A 12,282-nucleotide genomic window follows, 5' to 3' on the forward strand; every position below is an offset into this window, starting at 1 on the left:
ATGGACTCAGTGGAGGTGAAATTACTGGCTGGGAAGGAGCTGATCATCATCATCCCCAATTTCAGCCTGGAAAAAAATCTACCTCATCACAGGCGTCTAGGACAATTTAGTCTTTCTTTCAAACATGAGCTTGGAAAGACTTTGGGAGATAGCAGACAATACAAGGGTCTGGAGTACTATGGCCCATGGGGTCATGAAGAGCCAAACATGAATGAACCACTGAACAGCAACAGCAATCCTGGTTTACCTGTGGAAGTATCTCTTTGGCTGACAACCTAAAACAGAGACAGAAGTGTTGAGTGATTCCTTCTGAATGGATGCGTGTTGAAAAATTTGATGAGATATGAGATCAAGAGAAAAAAGAGGAAATATTTACCCCAATGCCTAGTCCTTTCTACATGGAACTTACCAAATTGTTGTTAAATCATGCCTCAGATGATATCCCCACAGCAGATGAGATCCATACCCTGTTTAAAGAAACATGAGATACATGAATAACTGAACTCTGTATCTGCAGATAGGTTTGTCAAAAAGCAGAAAGCACATTCAGGCTGGATAGCCTTACTTTAATAGAGATCAACACTGCTGAAGCATTCCCCACACAAACCCTAAATCATATGTACAAACCTCCATCCTGTAGAGAGTGCTTAATCTCAGAGGAAAATGTAGCAAAAGAGACCCCCTTAAGTTTTATAAAACTGAGGGTAGGTAGTGGAAAGGGGACTACACTTTTCAGGAATGAACTACCCAACTATGGGAAATGTCAAAAGCACATGCAGATGACAAGGGGCAGTGTCATCCTTTCCATTTCAGTAAGAAAAGTAACAGGTGTGAGACTGTATATTAATCATCAGCCCCCCTCACTTTCAGAGGATATAATTTGGCCTCATATCTCAAACAATGTTGCAAAACAATTTATTCTCCCTGGTAGATCCTCACACCAATGAATGGTAGGTAGTACAACACATAGGTGCTGTTGGTTATATATATATATATATATATATATATATATATATATATATATATATGTTTGTTTATTTACCCTTTCCTAATCATCAGGATTCTGCTTTTCCTTTAAATGTGAATTTTCATTAGATATCAGTGGCACAATAATGAAGGTGGGATTTGGAATTTAATTCTATCTACTTTGTTTCATTTTTCTACAGGCCTAAAATCATCTTTTTTTTTCTTTTTTTTGTGAGGCATTTGGGGTTAAGTGACTTGCCCAGGGTCACACAAGGCCTAATATCATCTTAAAAACTTCATTACAAAGTTAAACTTAGAAAGATGGCAGATTTGGACAATGTTGTTGAATTGTTACTGATGTTAATGTGTGGTGGTTTACTTAGGCTCTTTCTAGTGAAGCTTATAGACTGAAGCAACCCCTGAATGGCATAATGGTTTAAGCTTTTTTGCCCACTATTAAAGATGATAGTAAATAATCAATTATCTGGCTGATGCATCAAAATTGTTGAAAGAAGTAGACCAACCATTTCATTATTAGGTTATTTTAAAGGTCAAATTGAATTACATACAAAACAACACTTGATTAGTTCTTTACCAATAAACTTATAAACTCTGAAAAAAAAGTCATTGAGTAAGTTTCAAGTACCCTTGAAACAGAATGGAATAGATCAAGCTTGTGGTGAAAAAGTCACACACTAAATTCTAGTAATTGCCTAAGTAGTGATTTGAGTCAGCAAAACCTGGGGTGATCCTGAAGAGGATTACAACACAAACTTGTCTCTGACTTATTCTGCATTGCCTGTCTAAACAGCTGAGGAAAGCTCCTGAACTTAGAGAGTCAATCAACAAACATTACTTAAGTCCTTGTTACTAGGTACTTTGTTAAACTGGGCATACAAACATAATACAAAAACAGTACCTGCCTTTAAGAAACTTTTATTCTCATTCTTATTTCACTCTCAGTTTGAGAAACTCCAAAATATCTTCTCTGTTTCAGAATTTTTATACCAGTTGGCTCATGGTGCATCCATTTCCTGATATATAAGGCCTAGAGTTAGAGAAAGGGAAAAATCAGGACTGTCAATGTTTTCTAATGAGGGAAATAGCATTAGATTGTGAGTCCCTTGAAGTCAAGGACTTTATTTTGCCTCATTTTTATATATCCCTAGTGCTTAGTGTTGGGCTTAGCACGTAACAGGCATTTGAAAAATGTTTATTGATTGATAACAGATACAAAAATTGCCACGTGCAATATAAATACAAAGTAGACTGAAGGTACTCTTAAAAGAGAAGGACGTAGCAACTGAAAGGATTAAGAAATGTCTGGGTCGGGAGCTAGTGTTTGAGTTAAATGTAAAATGCAGGAATTCTAGGAGGTGAAGTTTAGGAGGGAGAGCATTCTAGGCATAGAGGACAGCTAGGGCAAAGACATGGAGAATGGTGATAGAGTATCATGTATGAGGAATAGCAAGGAAGTCAGTCTGACTGATTTACAGAGTGTGTGGAGGGGAGCAATGCGTAAAATACAGGAAAAATAGGCAGGACACAGGCTGTGAAGACATTTTAATGCTCACCAGAGAAGCTTATATGTAAGTACACAGTTAACAGATAGGCAATGGAGTTTATTTAGTAGGGGCCATGACATGATTAGATCTACTCCTTAGAAAAATCATTTTGGCAAACTTTGGAGGATGAATTGTAGTAGGGAAAGACCTAAAGCAGGAAGTACAATTAGAAAACCATTAAAATCGGGTGGGAGGTGATTAGGGCCTGAACCAAGATGATGGCTATGTGATCAGGTTAAAAAGTACATATATAAGAAGGTGAAAAAAACATACTTCAAATTACAATGGCTAGCATTTCTTTAGTACTTTAAAATCTGCAAACAACTTTATAAATATTATCTCATTTTACCCTCAAAACAACACATTGAAGCTTCTATTATTATCCCCACTTTACAGATGAGGAAACTGAAGCATGCAGAGGTTAAGTGACTTTCCCATGATAACACAGTGTCAGAGGCTGGATTTGAACTAAGGTCTCCCTGAGACCAGGTCTACAGCTCTATCTAATACTCCACCTAGCTGTAACTTATTAGATACATGGGGTAAGCAAGAGAGAATTATAAAGGAAGACATCAAGCTTATAAACCTGATTGAATGAAAGAAAGTTGTTGCCCTCAATGGCAATATGGCAGTTTGGAGGTGTGATTTTGGGGAGAAAATTCTGTTTAGGACATGCTGAGTTTGAAATACCTGTTGGAATTTAAATTTCCAATGTACAATATATAGATGGCAATGAAGAACTGGAGCTCTGGACAGACTATATGATCATATTATTTAGAACTGGAAAGGGCCATCCACATGCCTCTTCCTAGTCTATCTTCTCACTGAAGTTCAACCATTCACCCATTGACATTCCAGGGGTACCCCATATACCCCAATATGTATCCAACATGGGCTTATCCATCTATTATTTCTTGCTAGCACTACATGACTGAATCACGTCCTTTTCTGATCATTTTTTATGAGAAAAAAAGTTCTTCCAATGTAAATAAAATTCATCCCTTCTTTTCCAACTCCAACTACATCATTGAAATTATTATATTTATTTGTTAATTTCATAGTAGGGTATTAGTGTCTTTCCTTACAGAATTGGATCACTTTTCATTTATTCATTTCTTTTTATTTGGCTAGCTAAGTAAGGTCCATATCTTGCCCTAAACACAAAATGTATACAAGGTATTTGGGAGAATGAGGTTCTAGTCATTGGAGAAGAGAGATGAAAGAATTTTTGTAGAAGGTAGCACTTGGGCTAAGTTTTGCATAAAGTTATACATTTCAAGATGAAATGAAAAAGAATGTTTCAGGCATGAGGGAAAGCTTGTGAAAAGCTATAGCGGTAAGAGGTAAAGCATCGTATGCAGAGAATAGCAAATGGTCTGGTTTGGATAGAATCTAGAATATTGATACTGCATAATGTGAAATTAATCTGGAAAGATGGATTGGAGTCATATTGTGAAGGGTTTTAGTATCAGAGAAGTACGTGTGTGTTTTCTTTTCTTAATCCAAGAAGCAATAGGGAGCTTCTCAAGCCTCTAGAGCAAGTGAGAGAAATGGTCAGATCTATGCTTTCAGAATGTTAATTTGGCAGCTCTGTGGAGAATGGGTTGACAGAGGGGAGAGATTGGAGGCAGCAAGATTTAATTAAGAGACTTTTATCTATTCTCATCATTGTCCCATCCCCCTTGCTGCACTCTTCTGGCTTGTGATCCTGAAAGATTCTATCTACCCTGGAACTCCAACCTCTTCACTGCCTCCTTCCCCTGGAATCCCTTCTTCCTTCTGTTTATGGTGGGTGCAGGGTATCATTAAAGAGCTCCACCTAGATCCTCAATTTAGGAGAAGACCTAGGATGGCCATCTCATTCTTTTCCAATAAGCCACACTGCCAGGTCCTATCCCTCCCTCACCCACCCCTGCCCTTTTAGCATCTTTTTATGCATTGTCTTCTACCATTAGATTGTGAACTCTTTGAGAGAGGTGAATTTATTTTACTCCTGTGCTGATCACACAGTGCCTGGCACATAGAAGATGTTATGTGGATGTCCACAAATTGACTGATTGTAATAGTCTAAGTTCTAGTCAAGAGGGCCTGACCAAAGGTGGTGGCTGTGTGAGTACAGATGAGGGGATAGTTTTCAGTTGTGGAGATAAAATATATAGTACTTTGAAGACTATTGACTTGTAGAGTTTATTGTAAAAAGTGGGCAGGAAGAAATGAGGATAAAGACAGCTAGTTGGTTCAGTTGTTAGAGGACTAAACCAGGAGTCAGAAAGACCTGATTTCAAACCCAGTCTTAGACTCTTTCTTTGGTACCTTTAATAATTCACTTAGTCATAATTTCTCTTAACCCTGATTTTCTCATTTTTAAAATGAGGATAACAATATCACCTATCTTCCAAGGTGGTTGCCAGGATAAAATGAGATAATATTTGCCAAGCGCTTTGCAAATCTTATAGGAGCTAGATGCCACATTGGCTAGAGCAGGGGTAGGGAACGTGCAGCCTAGAGGCCACATGTGGTCTTCTAGGTCCTTGGGTGTGGCCATTTGATTGAATCTAAATTTTACAGAACAAATCCTTTTATTAAGGGGATTTGTTTTGTGAAGTGTGGATTCAAAAAGCCATACATGAGAGCCAAGAGGGCCACATGTGGCCTCGAGGCTACAGGTTCCCCACCCCTGGAAGAGTGCTGGGCCTGAAGTCAGGAAGACTAATAACAACTGAGTTCAAATCTGGCCTTAGCTGTGTAACCCCGGGCAAGTCATTTAATTCTGTTTACCTCAGTTTCCTCATCTGTAAAATGAACTGGAGAAGGAAATGGCAAACCACTGTAGTATCTTTGCCAAGTAATCTCCAAATGGGGTCACACAGAGTCAGACACAACTGAAAAAGACTAAACAACAACAGTTCTAAACCTTAAGGCACCATATAAATGCTAGTAGGTATGGTGGTAGTAGTCCTGCTGCTGCTGCTGCCACAAATGACTATGTAATCATGTGTTTAGAACTGGAAGGAAATGAAGTCGAGTGCCTTTATTTTACAGATGAGGAAACTAAGGCCCACTGACGTTATGATTTGCCCATGGTGACACAGCTAATAAATGCATGAAAGTGAATTTTGGATCCAGGTCTACTTGCTGTTAATTGCAGGCCTCCAGCTGCCTCTCCTTTTACTGACTGTTTCAGAGTTCTTTAAAATTGTTCTGTGCCCCACCCTCATATTGCCAACACATATACCTACAAAATAACTGAAGAATTAGAATACAACCTAGACATTGACTACAAAATTACTGTAGCTTGAGACTGGCCTCTTAAAATTTCCATCTTCCTGTAAAACTCTACTTAATATTTGATCTGAAATAAGGTATCTACTCTTTATTTTCTTCGAACAATAAGCTTTAGAGTTAATTGCTTTTACATCTTTTTTTTTTAATCGGCTTTAAACTCAATATTTGAGTAATCTTCCTTCTTCCACTCTTGCATCCACAATCCTGGATATTTTTGGATTTGTTTTCCAATAGTTTATCTCCTAGAACCAAAAACAAATGGCATAAATCCTCTATGAGAGAAAAACTGCTTTTCATGGATTTTTTAAAAAAATTTTTTAAATTGTTCTCTCTAAGCTGTAGGGTGGCATTTCAGAAACATAAACAAAATGCATTTCCTTGTTTAAAATCCATCCCTAAACCATGTCCTTTCATTTCTACATGGTAACTTCTTCAAAACCCTGCCTGGAGCTATTGAGCATAAACCCCAAAGCCGGCCTTAATCTCTTTACCTGAGGCCTAAATAGCTTCCATTTTACATGAGATCCCCTTTCCCTTTCACAACCTGAAATATCCACTTTAGGAATACACCTTCTGGGTTACATGACATTGTCTTTAGGTAGAAAACTTTGTATACCATACTGGTATTATGGTGGGAAGAATACTGAACCAGACTGCAAGTACCAGTCTTCTAGTTCTCACCACGCCACATGACTTGAGTCAATTATTTGAGATTTCTGGGCCTTGGTTTTTGCATCTGTGAAATGGGAGTAAACCTGCCCTGCCTCACAAGGTTTTGTGAGACTCAAGTGGGTTAATGAATATGATCTATGCTATGCTTTACAATAAATAAAATAGGTCAAAACTTCAATAACTTCCAATTTTATTCCATTAAGGGTATCTCTCCTAACAACACTGTAATATTTCTCTGATTTGTTGAAGAGATAGTGGAAATCCTTCAATAAAGTACAATGTAAATAAAAGGTCTTTTTAAAAATTTAAAGATATTAGTCAAGAATCATTTATTAAGCATTTACTGTATGCCAACCACTTTTCTAGTAATGTTCAAATGCACCTGGACCTCCACTAAATCTGTTTTATTTCAGTATGGAAAGGAGACTATTAAGGGTTATAAAACCAATAGAATGAGACAAAAAAGAAAGCCTAGAGGCTACCTAGTCTAACCCCTCATTTTACCATTGAGGTAAAAGAGGTCCAGGATGGTTAAGTGATCTTCCCCAGGCCACCAAGGTTGAAAATAGTAGAATAAGGATTTGAGCAGAGGTCCTAGGATTCCTATGCTCTTTCCACCACGTTATTTTCTATCAAAGTTAGGCCATCAGGATGTGATGAATTTCACTTGGCTTTTTGGAAAGTCTTAATGTATAACATTCCATGTGGTATATTTTACAACATTCTATAAAAAGCAGTATAATAAACATAGTAACATAAATATTGACCTGACATGGCAAAGGATGGGGGCTGGGTTATCTTCAGTGTATGAAGTACCAAACAAATAAATGACCCATCAAATAGGCTAAAAAGTTACATCATGTACAACAACTGTATGAAATCAAATTTGAGGATGCTCCACATCTTGATCCTACTCACTTATTATTAGTGTAACCATTTTCTTCATCTATAAAGTAAGTATGGTAGAAAAGATGATATGCAATGTTTTTAAAGCTCTATCCAATGGGTAGCTAGGTGATGCAGTAGATAGAGCACTGGCCCTGGAATCAGAAGGACCTGAATTCAAATCTGGGCTCAGACAAATGATACTTACTAGCTATGTGACCCTAGGTAAGTCACTTAAACCTGATTGCCTCACCAAAAGATAAATAAATGAAGTTCTATCCAACTCAGTTTTTTTTTTCTTTAGGTCTTCTATTCTTTTCTTCTATTTCATCTTCCATTTGAAAATATGGGAGAACAATATATACAAACCCTCTGAAATACATTGGACAAATATACAGTCATGAAAATGGGATGTCTGCTACCCTTCAATTCTTTAAAATGGGCTTTTATTGTATCAGTAGTGTTAAAGGCATGGGCATCCCCTCCTTGGGTTAACACTCTATCTTCCTGCATGATTCTTGTCTAGATCTTCCCATAATTTTCCATAGAGAATCCATCCCAATATAGTATTGGAACTCCTAGGATTCATTTCTGTGTTTTGTTTAATGCTCAATAAAGTCAAAACAATAAGAATTTGTTAAATATGTGCCAGGCATTGTGCTAAATGCTGATTAAAGATATAACAATAAAAAAGAAAGACATATACTGTTTTCAAGGAAATTGCATTTTAATGAAGGAAAACAACAGATAAAAGGAAGCTAAAAAGTCGGTGGAGGAAGAAGAGGGGAAGGGAGGGGGAAAAGGTGAAGAAGGAAAGTCACAGGGTCAGAAGAGAAATTCAGAGGTGAACATCATTTACCCAGAGCCCCTTCTCTAAAATGGAGTTTTTATGATGAAATGACCAATTAAGGGAAGGGACATCAGGATAGCAGAATCTTCTAGCATAAGAAGGCTGTGAGGTAAAAAGGACCTTCTAGTATGAGAAGGCTACTGCAATATAACAGGAAAGTTTCTAGAGTAAGAAGGCTGGTGGAGCATGTTCACGTTGTCCAACTGTCATCCCTTACTCACTGCATTACTGATCTGCCTCTTTTGTAGCAATTGTTATTCTTCTAAGACTGTTATTCTATTATATGAAGCCATAATCCTCACCTGAAGAACACTGGGAAGGATGCTGATCAGGGAGTTCCAAATCAATTTGAACTGTAAAAAATACATAATGAGTCTCAAGATGTTTAGAGAATCATCTGGATACTTTTCCATGGAGAGTGTAGGAATGCTAACTGGAGCCCTTTTGAGAAAAAGAAGAGGTTCCTGTTTGGGTTTCAAGGACTAGGTGGCCATTGATTGCTCTTACCCAACTATCAATGTTTTCCTAAGACCTTGGGGAGAATGGAATCTTGTCAGAGAAGCTGCACCTTTATGTTGTCTTATGATAGACAATAAACTTTTATCCTACTATTTTTTTCCTTCTTTAATCTTTTCTTCACTCATAGTACAGAACAGAATACTATGAGTTGAACTGTGCTCTAGACCTGCCAAGTAAAACTTAATCATTCAGTTGCACAGTCTTCCTCCCCCTGCAATGTATAATGGTTGCCTTGGAACAGAGGCACATGTGCTTACTCAAAGATTATTTTAGACAGATCAGAAACAAGAAAACTGATTATGGACTCTGCCGTTCCAAGAGATGGCAGTAGTTAGAATAATTATGAAGGTTCCACAGAATTAAATGGTAGAAGCAGGAATTTATTCATCCAAGTAGTCTAAAAGAGAGGCAGCTAGGTGGCACAGTGGATAGAGTGCTGCCCCTGGAGTAAGGAGGACCTGAGTTCAAATCCAGTCTCAGACACTTGACACTTACTAGCTGTGTGACCCTGAGCAAGTCACTTAACCCCATTGCTTAGCAAACAATGAAAACAAATATTCTAAGAGAGAGTGTGTGAAATGTGTTCTTGAACCTAAACTTATCAGTAGAAAAGTCAAATTCACTGTCCATCTGCCATAATAGGCATGCAAAAATGCTGTTAAACCAGATTAAAATGGAAATGGGGAATCCTAAACAAAATAAATTAAAATATAAAATAACATACATCATGTAAATTTTTTGGTTTCTAAGTCAATATGCAGCCCACAGGATCTGATTCTTTTTGAATTTAAAATCACTCATGTAGAAGACAGAAAATTTTGATTTCCTTGGCCTCATGATCCTTTGTATCTGAAAAGGAGATTTCTTGTTCAAAGAAGGTCTTACAGATTGCTTCGTGAATATATTTCTGTCATGGGACAGGAAATGCAAGAGATCAAGACTTGGAAATCTCATGTAATAGCAGTGAGTTAGCAAGTGTGTTAATTAGACAACCTTGGCCATACAAAATGGATTGCCCACAATCTAAAATACATAGCAAAGCCAAAATCACAGGGAATAATATGAATCATTTTAATGTCTTGTGAAAAAAAATACTAATTCAAAAGAAAGTCAGCACATCACTAGAGATGACAACAATTTTACTTGATTTCTTTAGGACACCATGCATGCTATTATATGTGCTATACATCTCTTTATGGACTTTTTTGAGTCCTTAGAATCTCTTACATTTTCTGTATGTTGAAATAAGGCTGTCTTCTACTTAATATCTATTGATTACCCCAGGAGCTTTTAGGGAAGGTAAAGACCCTATTACCCATATCTGTGAAAACCTAAGCATGATTTATATTGTGAGATTTTCCTGGCATAAATTCTGGGCAGGGACAGTAATGCAAAAAGTGTATTATTCTTCTTGTGAGGCCACCCCCAAGAGAAGATCCAGTCCAAGTTAAGAAAAAAAATGGGTACAGCTATAGCTGGTAATATTAGTTCAAAGACAAAGATCTTTCTTGAAGAAAAAAGATAGGTTGCTAGTGATATTGCTAGAAAATAAACAGGATGTCATGTGGGGATTGGTCAGAATTCACTCTTGGCCCAAATAAAAGGGGCCAAGCAGGAGGCAAGGAAAGGCATTCTCAGCCACAGATCAGAGTACAATATGTCATTTTGCATGTTTCAATGAGATGAGAATTTATATGAAACTTCGGCACTTCAGACAATATTTTTTTAAGGTGCCAATGAGCTTACTCTACCCCTAACTAACACGTGTTGCCATGGATTCCTAAGCTATAGATGGACTAATAATAACCTACATTTATTTCTGGTTTTAAGAATTGAAGAATTCTTTAAACTCATTATCTCATTTGACCCTCATGTGAGCTAAATGATACAGTTATTTTTATCCCCATCTTACAAATAAGGAAACAGGCTAAGATAGGACAAGTGACTTGCCCAGTGTCACACCTCAGTAGCTATCTTTAGTATGATTTGAATCCAGATTTTCTTATGCCCAGGGTCAGCATGTGCTACCTAGCTTTCCAGACTGCCTCATAAGCACAATGAATTACACAAGAGACTGTGCATTATATACTATTTTAGTTTAGATATGTTAAATCATGAGTTATTTGACAGTTACAGTGATGTCATACATATTCTTAAAAAATAACAACAGCAACAAAAAAAGCTAACTTTTTCTTTTTTTGCCAAAACAGTATACCATGTTAAAATCTTCATGCTAGAGAAGTGCTTCTAGATATTGTTAAAATGAAGAGTAAACTTCTCTGGGATATTACAAATTTCATAAATGCAAACCATCCCACATGGAGCAGAAAGTTGCATTTATAAAATTGAAAGTGGAGTTAGTTGTTTTGATTCTATTTTAATATATAGTTAAGGTTATACGTGTTTTGTGAAATCGTATTTCTTCTTAATTATGGGCAAGAAAGGTTTCTAAAGTATCCAATACTCATTTTTGACTTACTAGTGCTTACAAACCCATATTTGAATCACTCACACATAAAAGGAAGATATGGATGAAAGACAAAGAACTGAAAATATAAAGGAAAAATATTTTTGACATGGTGTAAGCATGTTACAAATGTTTTCAGGTTTTCTGACAGACTCTAAATGTGCTTCAAATAGTGCACCTGTTTATTTTGTAAGGTTTCAACTTAAAAATTTCCTGTTTTATGTTTCTGAAATGAATTTGGTACTCCTGAGAAGAGACAATTAAAGCTTGACTCTGAAAGTCCTCTACTAATAGATATCAGCAGAGAAAAGCTTCTGTGTTATTCTATTCACATCAATTCAAAAAGTATGCATTGAGTGCCTCCTAGGCTATCTAGCACTTCAAGAAGCCTTTTGGCAATACAAGGTCATCTTGGTCTTTAAGAGGTTAGTTAACTCATGCCATTAGGCATATAGCAAAATGAAAACTGACCCTGGAGACTGGAGAGCTGAGATCAAATGAGTTCTACTACACATTGGCTGTGTTGCCTTGGAGAAATCACTTAACCTCTATGAATTTCTTTTTCCTTGTTTATAAAAATGATGATGATAATACTTGCATAACAATTTGTTGCAAGGGATTACTGCAGTGATAAAAAAAGGGAAAAAATGTGTTATAGAAATAGTAGCCACATATACTTATTGCTCTCATACTATGTCTCAGCAGCCAATCCACTGCCACACATCGAGGGGCAGTATTGTATAGTAGAAACTTCAATCTATCTAGAGTCAGAAGCTTGAGGTCCAAAATATGCCTCTCTTTCTTACTCTCTGTATGACCCTGGGCAAGTCTCTTATGCTCTCATGGCCTTAGTTTCTTCATTTGTAAAATGAAGGGTTTCCACTTCAAAGTTCTTGACTTCCCTTGAAGTTCTAAATTTATGGCATATTCAGCAGCTGCATATATCTCATATATTGGCACTATTCCTTCCCTCCACTCTCATGGTTACCTTTCTTCTTCTTCATCTAGCCTGAACCATCATCCTTATTGACTGCCTTACTTTCAATCTCTCCCCTCTCTAATCTGTCCTCCAC

General features: G+C 37.0%; 1 pseudogene; it reads left to right on the forward strand.

The window, feature by feature from the left end:
- On the forward strand, positions 1–669 carry LOC110206934 (DNA replication complex GINS protein PSF2 pseudogene; annotated as a pseudogene).
- The last annotated feature ends 11,613 nt before the right edge of the window (positions 670–12,282 follow it).

Source organism: Phascolarctos cinereus, unplaced genomic scaffold (genome assembly GCF_003287225.1).
Source record: "Phascolarctos cinereus isolate Bilbo 61053 unplaced genomic scaffold, phaCin_HiC Scaffold_1;HRSCAF=81, whole genome shotgun sequence".
Taxonomy (NCBI): Eukaryota; Metazoa; Chordata; class Mammalia; order Diprotodontia; family Phascolarctidae; genus Phascolarctos; species Phascolarctos cinereus.